This window comes from Quercus lobata, chromosome 3, assembly GCF_001633185.2.
Source record: "Quercus lobata isolate SW786 chromosome 3, ValleyOak3.0 Primary Assembly, whole genome shotgun sequence".
Lineage (NCBI taxonomy): Eukaryota > Viridiplantae > Streptophyta > Magnoliopsida > Fagales > Fagaceae > Quercus > Quercus lobata.
In genome coordinates, this window is record NC_044906.1 from 54,124,835 (window position 1) to 54,133,972 (window position 9,138).

The window sequence follows — 9,138 nt, forward strand, 5'->3', positions numbered from 1 at the left end:
ATAAATTGTTGATTGCTTTAATCTGGTCAGGGTTGACTTCAATTCCGCGGTGTGTAACCATGTACCCCAAGAACTTCCCTAATCCGACACCAAAAGAACACTTAGAAGCATTAAGTCGCAGCTTATATCTCCTCAAGATCTCAAAGATATTCCCGAGGTCATTAACGTGCTCAGATTCCAACTTACTCTTGACCACCATGTCGTCTATATAAATCTCAAAGTTTTTCCCTAACTGTGGCTTAAACATCTTGGTCATCATCCTTTGATAGGTAGACCCCGCATTCTTCAGACCAAAGGGCATCACCTTGTAGTGGTAATTTCTAGTAGGAGTGACAAAAGCTATTTTCTCCTGATCATCCAAGACTAAACCTCAAATTTCTTATTCTAAAGAAATTATAATGAAACGACACACATATAAGTCAGATTGAGTTATATTTAGGGTGAGTTTGAATATCGTTTATTTTGCTGAAATTGAAAAATTATTCCTGAAAGTACTGTAGATAAATATAAAAGTTAGTTGAAATAATACAGTGGAGCTCATGAATAGTGTCAAAAAGTGTAGTGAAGCCTATGAATAGTAGCAAAAATAAGTTGAATAGTGAAATAATTTTAATTTTTAATCCTAACTCAAATGCACACTTAGGGTCTATTTGGGATTCGATTATTTTGCTGAAACTGAAAACTTTTTACTGAAAGTACTGTAGATAAAGGTAAAAGTTTGATGAAATAGTAGAGTGAGACTTATGAATAGTACCAAAAAGTGCAGTGGGACCCATGAATAGTAGCAAAAATAAACTGAATAGTAAAATAAGTTGGCAAATTTCATCCATACCAAACACACACTTAGTGTAGTTTTTTTTTTTTTTTTTTTTGTAATTATTAGGGGTGACAAAATCAACCAAAACCTACTAATTCACCCAAATTCTCGAGAAATTATAAGATCCTCATGGTGGACAAATGACGTGGTCTATCATTCCACTAAAAGACTCCTACTTATTTAAAATTGCTGAGTCAGAATTTTAAAACAGAAACTGATTAGTGACTCGGCAATTTTAAACAAGTGTGAGAGTTTTAGTGGAATGGTGGACAAATGACGTAGTCTACCATGAGGACGGTATAATTTCTCAAAATTCTCCTACTCTAATAAATCCAAACCTACCTAATTATGAATTGAGTTTAATGAGAATACTACTCTATCCTATTTTACCATTCCAAAAAGTCACTTTTCAATTATATAATACCATTTTTCAATACACCTAACATCTACTCATTAAAATAATATATTTTCACAATAAAATATATATTTTTTCCTTTTTTGTTTTTTCCCAATTTTCTCCTCCACACGTGTGTACCTTCCATAATCCTCCATTACTTTACTTTTCACCTTCTTCCAGACTCCTCCTCCATCATCCATATCAACTCAACTTCTCTACACAACAACTCCATCATCCATATCAACCTAGATCGGTGAAAAAAAAAAAAAAAAAAAAAAAAAAAAAAAAAAAAAAAAAACCCATCATGCCGATCACAACGCCACAGCCACCACAACGTTGATCACATATACCAGCAAACCTAGAAGAAGAAAAAAAAAAAACCATTAACACCCACGTCGATCACAATGCCACAGCCACCACAGCTTCACCGATCTCTGGCACGCCAATCTCGCCACCTACCGATCTCCACCACTCCGATCTCCACTGTTGTCAACACTCACGCCGATCTCGTCAAAACCCACACCGACCCATGCCCACATCAATCACAATCCCACCACCACTAGAGAGAGAGATAGAGAAACCCACAACCACCAGAGAGAGAGAGAGAGAGAGAGAGAGGGCGGGTCATCGAAGAAAGCACAGGGCCTTGGGTCTGAAGAGAGCAGAGAGCAAGTGAGAAAGAAAGAAGGAAGAGAGAGAAAAGAAAAGAAATAATGAGAGAGGAGAGAGAAATTTCGGGGTAAAAAAAAAAGGAGAAAGAGTATTAAATATTATTATCTAAGTTTAGAATTGTGTTACATTATAATTCTAAAGGTAGAATTGTACTGTAGCACAATTCCAAAAATTTTTACAATAATTTCCTTTTACAATCCCAAATGTTGAGATCTTTTGGGTTTAAAATGCCAAACCCACCTTACATTTGGCATTTGCAATGTCTAGTGCAGATGCTCTTAGACCAAGTGAACTTAAATAATAATTGGGCTTCAACTAAAAACACAATTGGACCCTGCTAACCCAAAAAAACCCAATTTTCAGCCCAGCCCTCTCACCCATTCTCATTTCTCAGCCCTCGACTCTCTCTCCCTCAGCCCCTTTTTGTTTCTCTCTCTTCAAGAATTTAGGGATTAGGGTTTTCGAATCTGATGCCTGTGATTTTCCTTCGCTTTCTTTTATTTTCTCACCTGCCAAACATATGTTAATTACTATTATTAAGAGGGTCTGTGAAGGAGTTTTCTTTAATTCCCACTCTGAGTCTACCCTAAAGTGATTTTCTTTTACTTTCTCAGCTGCCAAACAAATCTAATTTTCTCTCTCACTCACTTTTTCAGACCGTGTTGTCTCTTGCCTTTGTTTCAAGTAAGTGTCTTTCAAAAATTGGCTCTTTCTCAATATGTAATTCGGTCAATATGTAATTCTTCATTGGGTAGCCCTAGTGTTTGATGATTTACTTCAGTGATTTTTTCCTCTTTTACCTTTTTGTGTTCTGTAGAAATTGCCTTTTGGGTTCTGTTATTCTTTCCTATTTTTTTTGTGTGAATTTGATTTGTATATATTTATAATGGTTAGAATTAGCTTGGTGTGTGAGAAATATCTTTTACAAGCTAATTTTCAATTGGATATTGCTGGGAATTAAAGTAGTTATGTGAACACACATAAGGGTAGAAAGCTGGTTGATTGTTCATTTTGTACAATTTGAATATGTTTGCATCTCAGAGTTCCCTTATTTTTTCTGCAATATCTCAAATGCTAGTTCTAGTGTGTTCTACCTTTTCCTTTATCCTGTGATTCTCATATTTCTAAGCATTTTTAAAATTTTTAGGGTCCAGAAAATTTAATAACTGCCATATGAAGTTGAGAACAACTTATGAAAAGGTATAGAGTCTTCTAAGCTAAGATTTTGTAGGCATTGAAATGAGTGTTGAGTATCAACATGGATATAATGTCTAACAAGGAAATTTGGAACGATTAAGATGTTATGATGCATTCATATAAGTAGGAGGTCTTTAACTATAATGAGCAAGAAATTTTCTTGTAGATGTCCAACAATGCTAACAAGAAAACTGCTAGTGTTATAGGCCTTCATATCTGTCCTAAAAGATTACATCCATAATCTGGGAAGTGCAGGATGTGACAAATATAGAGGCAAATGTATCAGCAATAATAGCAGCAAACTAGGGGGTTAAAAAAAGAAGCACACAGCAGTGGATTATCAGATTTGCAGTTCTTTTTTCATGTTAAAAATCAGAAAGTCTTCGGATATGAAGATCATTGCTCCTTTATAAATGCAAGGCCTTTCATTTTAGTATATTATTGACTCTCCAAAAATCCTTTATAAATGAATTAATTTATGATATATATATATATATATATATATTTTTTTTTTTTTTCTGTAACGCAACAATTTAAGTTGATTGAAGCTAATTGCTATCATAGCAAGGGAAAGCTTGATTTTGTGTGAAGTTAATTGATATCCTCAATGCATTTTGACAAGAAAATGCATCATGTGAAACATAAGAGTTTGAAATTCCTTTTTGTTCCCAGGGTGGTCTATAAATATTTATTTAAAATTATCAAAAAAGAAAAGCAAAGATGACCTGTTTCAAATTCTGTATAATATTTGTTAATTGGTCACCCAGCCTTTTGTATCCCATAACAATTAACAATATAATATTGTTCCTCCTTTAACTAAACATGCATTGTTATGATGGAAATGATAATGATCCTATCCATGTCTGTGTATTGATATGATGGACATGACTTCATTTGTATGATCTTTGATATGCTAGTTTTAACCTCAGCTCAATTCTAATCATTTGAATGGTTCAACATGCTGAATTTTTGTTGTTGTAACACTTCATTGGTCATGTCAGTTAGTATATTGTCCATGTCATTATTGGTGTTGCAGTAACTAAGAGGTGGAATTTTGAACAATGGCAGTGGTATAAATACATGTGATTTCTAGTTAGATGTGCTGCTGTTAAACAGGTGATAGACGAATCTGCAAAGTTTGACATTCTTCTAAAGGTCAAGAGGGGAAGCAAAGAAGAGAAGTTTAAAGTGGAAGTTAATGAAGGTAGCTTCCACTTGAATCAGATGGAACTTCACAGAGTCCTAATTTCATTGTTCAGTGGGTATACCGATGGTGTTATCAGAGCGTGGGGCATTGGTTGCTACCAGTAAAGCTTCAGAAATTTGATATGCATTTCTGTTTTGAGCTATGTTGCATGGACACTAACACGGGTATGGATACAGGTATGGGTACGGGGGTACAGTAATTTTTGAAAAACAAGGGTACAACACGTCTGGGATACGGCAATTAATTAATTAATTAATATATTTAGGTATATTTTTAGACAAAATATGTTTATTTTAGGATTTAAATTAAGTAATAACAGAAAATAAGTACAATAACACTACAAAAATGTTGTCTAAAATACAATTTTTGTTCCATTACTAAATTACTAAACCCATAAGATAGATAAAACCAAATAATAAATAAATAAATAAAAAAACTTATAAAATAAGTAAATAACACGTGTAAATAAGTAAACCCAAAACATAACACAAGTGTATAAGTAAAGTCAAACTATTATATAAAATAAAAAATAAAAAATAAAAACAAAGAAAGAGAGTCGAAAGACCAAAAGGCAGAGAACCCAAAATTTGCAAGGGGAGAAATGACGGAGGCAGAGAGAAGGAGGTTTGAGGTCGTCAGAGGCCAGAGGGGATTGGTTGTTGACGATCTACTCCAAGAAGGCACAATGCATAGTTTAGATTAGAGAGAGAAACAGTAGAGGGAGAGAAAAGGAGCTTTGGGGTCGCTAGAGGGGGTTTGGTTGTCATCGAGAAGGCACACCACACGGATCAGATTAGAGAGCTGAGGGAAAGAGAGAGATCAGATCAGAGAACTGAGGAAAAGAGAAAGGCATTGGTCCAAATCCTGTTCTCTCTCTCTCTCTCCTATTTTATTTTTTAATTTTTTAATTTTTTTTTATAGTTTTGCCGTGTCTAGGACATTTTGGCATGTTGCAATTGTGTTAGTGATGTACCCAGATTTTTTTCAAAAAAGAAAAAAAAATAAATAAAGAGAGCATATGCCTTGGGTATGGACTTTAGGTGTCTTACTAGTACTCGTGTCGGACATGGGTACTTGGCCAAAATCGTTGTGTCTGTGCAACATAGGTTTTGAGAGCAAACAAGTTACTCTTGATAATTTGGCTGTTTGAAAGATTTAGGATTTTCTTGGTCTGGTTTTTTATTTTTATGTTGTACATGGTTTTGAGGTCAATGATGTTTTGGTTTAATTTTTTTATATTAGATACCAGTCTCTAACTCGTGCGTTGCATCGAAAAGCCTATTGAGCATAAAATTTTTTCTTAAAACAATTCTATGTTTCTTTTCTTTGATTGCAGATTAGAATTTCAATCTAAACATTCCTACCCTAAATCTGTAACATTAAATTAAAAGTTACTATGACTTTTAAGTGGAGTTTGTAGTGTGTTTTTGTGTTAAAACTCGTTTCTTTCTCCCTTGTGAGTGTTTGTTTCTAAAAAAAAAGAATCTAAAACATGCAATTACTAAATGGAAATATTAATTAAACAAAAACTTTAATAAATAAACATGTTAAAATAATTGAGTGATTTCTGATTTGAGACTTCTATCTAGAAGGTGCGTACGCATCACATACCCAGTGTAAACACCTTTTGTAAACCTCAAGCAAATTAGGTCAGAAATGGCTTTTAGGGTTAGTTCTTAGGTCACATTTGGGTTTGAGTTTGGTTATGTTAGGCCACCTTCAGGTTTATTGGCTCATTGAGTTCCATATACGATGTTAATCATTTTGAAATTGAGTTAATTTCTCGTCATTGGGACCGAGAACCTCAGATATAAGCAATGACGGAGTCAGGTTTTCAATTTAGAGGGGGCAAGATTAAAAAATAATAAAAAAGAGCCTAAAATTATTAATCGATATTAATAATAAAATTATAAACAACAATAATTGTCATACAAAATCTATTAAAATTTAAATAATTGTAAAATAAATAAACAATTGTAAAACATTCATGACGATCAATCATCAAAGTAAGAGATTAATTTATATACATCAAGTTTAGACATTTAATTTGATTCCTCAAAATAAATTTTAACTTTTCTTTCTCTATTCTTCTAATTATTTAAAATTTGGATTTATGATAAAAATCAAAATTTGAAACTATGAAAATGCAAGAAATGAAAGAGAAATAAATAATGAATCCTTTACAGCTTTAGTGCCATACAAGAAGATATTACTATTATTATTATGTGTAAAGTTTGAGTTCCACATGGTTAAACGGAAATGAAAGGAAAGAAATTTGGATAAATAAGAAGAAAAGGATTGAAATTGGTCAAAAGTCTAAACAAGTTTGGTGGCCGTGGCATTTATTTTGTGTTAGGCTCATTGTTTAAAATGGGAGAAGTTGTTTGAGTAATATCACAAAATCTCACAATATTTTTACAATAAATTAAAATATCAGCATATCATTAGTCAAAATAAAAATAAAATATATCTATTTTGAGATGTATCTTAACTAAAAATGAGAATGTTGTGAAAATTTGTTGCATTTTAAAACTTTCTCAAATAAAAATTTGTATTTTATTATATATTTATTTTATGTTAGGGGTATGGTTTGCTTTATGGAAAAATATTGACTTTTTTGGGAGGAGTCAGGGGGGCAGGTGCCCCCCTCTGGCTTCACCCTTGGATATAAGTCAAAATGAAATGAGGTGTCTATATACGTGATATGCAAAAAAGTGTGTGTGTGTGTATATATACATACATATACACTGCCAATAAATCAAAATGTAAGTTAAGGGATATATTCATTCCTTAATAATAGTTTATAACATCTTGTGCATTATTAGAAAAGTAGGTTAGAAATTGAAAATTATTCTTTTAAGTTTTAAACAAATTTTCTTAAACCCTTTATTTTTTCTCTCTACAATCCAAAACACCAAAAATTTATCTAAAATAATAATAAAACTCAACAACTACGATTCCAAACCAAAGTGTAAAGGAATTTACTTAAACACCTTTTACATGATATTAAGGGTCTGTTTGGATAGAATTTATTTTGTTGAAACTTAAAATTGAAAACTAAAAACACTGTAGTAAAATAATTTTTAAATGTGTGAATAGTACCGTAGAACCTATTTTTAATGAAAAAGTTGCTGAAAAGTGAAGTTTGTGGGTCCCACGAACAGTGCGCGGGACCCATTGATGTGCTAAAAAGTCAAAAATTTTGGCTATTGTTCATGCACAATGCATGAACAGTAGTTGTTTCAGCTAAATTTTGTCTTTGAAACGTGTGGGAAAAAAAAAAGGAGCAAAATGCAACACAAAACGCAAATGCCATATTAATCTCTATCCAAACCACAGCTAAGACCAACTTTACCAATAAAAATTTAAAATAAAAAAAATGATGGCTCGAATAAGAGACGATAAGAAAGAATTGGGAAAAAAAATCATTTATATTATCGCCTATTTATGTGGATTCATGAGAGAGAGAGAGAGAGAGAGAGAGAGAGAGATTTAAGCTCTATTTGGAAAGTTTATTTTTTGTCAATTTATTTTACTATTCAACTTATTTTTATTATTATTTATGGGTTTTACTCTATGTTTTAAAAACCGGACCGGACCGGCCGGTTCAACTGGTTCAACCGAGAACCAGACCTTAATCCGGTCCGATTACTCGTTAAAACCGGAAATGAAAGAAAAATCGGATGAACAGTGAAAACCGTCGGTTCAACCGGTATAACCGGAAACCGGTGCAGTTAAACCGGTTTTAGCATTTCTACCTAAATACTTCAGCTGTTAACCCAAAAAAAAAAATTTTAAAATTAAAAAGAGAGATGTTATTTCAGATTTAAGAAGAGAGATTTTGATTTTGAAAATGCTCTCTCAAGTATGAAGTGGTGAAGCCTAAGACACTTACAGTATACCAAAAATATCATATTTACTTTACTTACCTTTTGCTCAAAAGAAAATAAAAAAAATCAGATTTATTATATTATGTAGAGAAAGAATCAAAGAAGCCCAAAGATAAGCAGATTTGTGATGATCTGGCTGCTTCAGTTGAGGCTTATTTTTTGCTGCTCTTGCATCTTGCCTATCTGCTTCAGCTGAGGCTTATTTTGGCTTATTTTTTGCTGCTCTTGCGTCTTTCCTGTCTGCTTCAGCTGAGACTTATTTTTTGCTGCTCTTGCATCTTGCACTGCACTTATTCACGCCAGAGAGAGAGAGAGAGAGTATTGAAGAAAGAGATGAGAAGCAAAAAGCAAAAGGGTACTATTGTTGTTTGTTGTACCAAAACGTGTGGATGTAATTTCAAAATGTGTGGTTGTTGGGAATCTTGGGATATGTAGAATCAAGAATGTGTGGAGGGGAAAAAATATCAAATGGGCAATGATATTATTACTCATGGTGCACTTACTTTTTGTTATTTGAAAGATTAAAAAATAACTAAAATATTTTATAGTAGACTTGTAGGCTATGAGTGTTTGTATATGTTTTTTTTTTTTGGTTGAATTGTGTTCAATGGTGTTTAAAAGTTGATAAGCCAAAGTTTAATGTTTTACTATTGTTTAATTTTTTAGTTAAAATGATTAGTTATAAAATTATTTATATATTTTTATAATTATTAATTAAATTATTTATGACGTCATTGGTTCGACCATCGGTCGGACCCCGGTCCGACCAGAAAACCGGTAATCAGTCTCTTTTTCGGTTCTTTCATCGTACCGGTTTTTAAAACCATGGTTTTACTGCACTTTTTTGTACTATTTATGAATCTCATTGTACTATTTCAGTTAATTTTTACCCTTATATATAGTATTTTCAGCAAAAAGTTTTTAGTTTCAGCAAAATCAACGGATTCTAAACAGACCC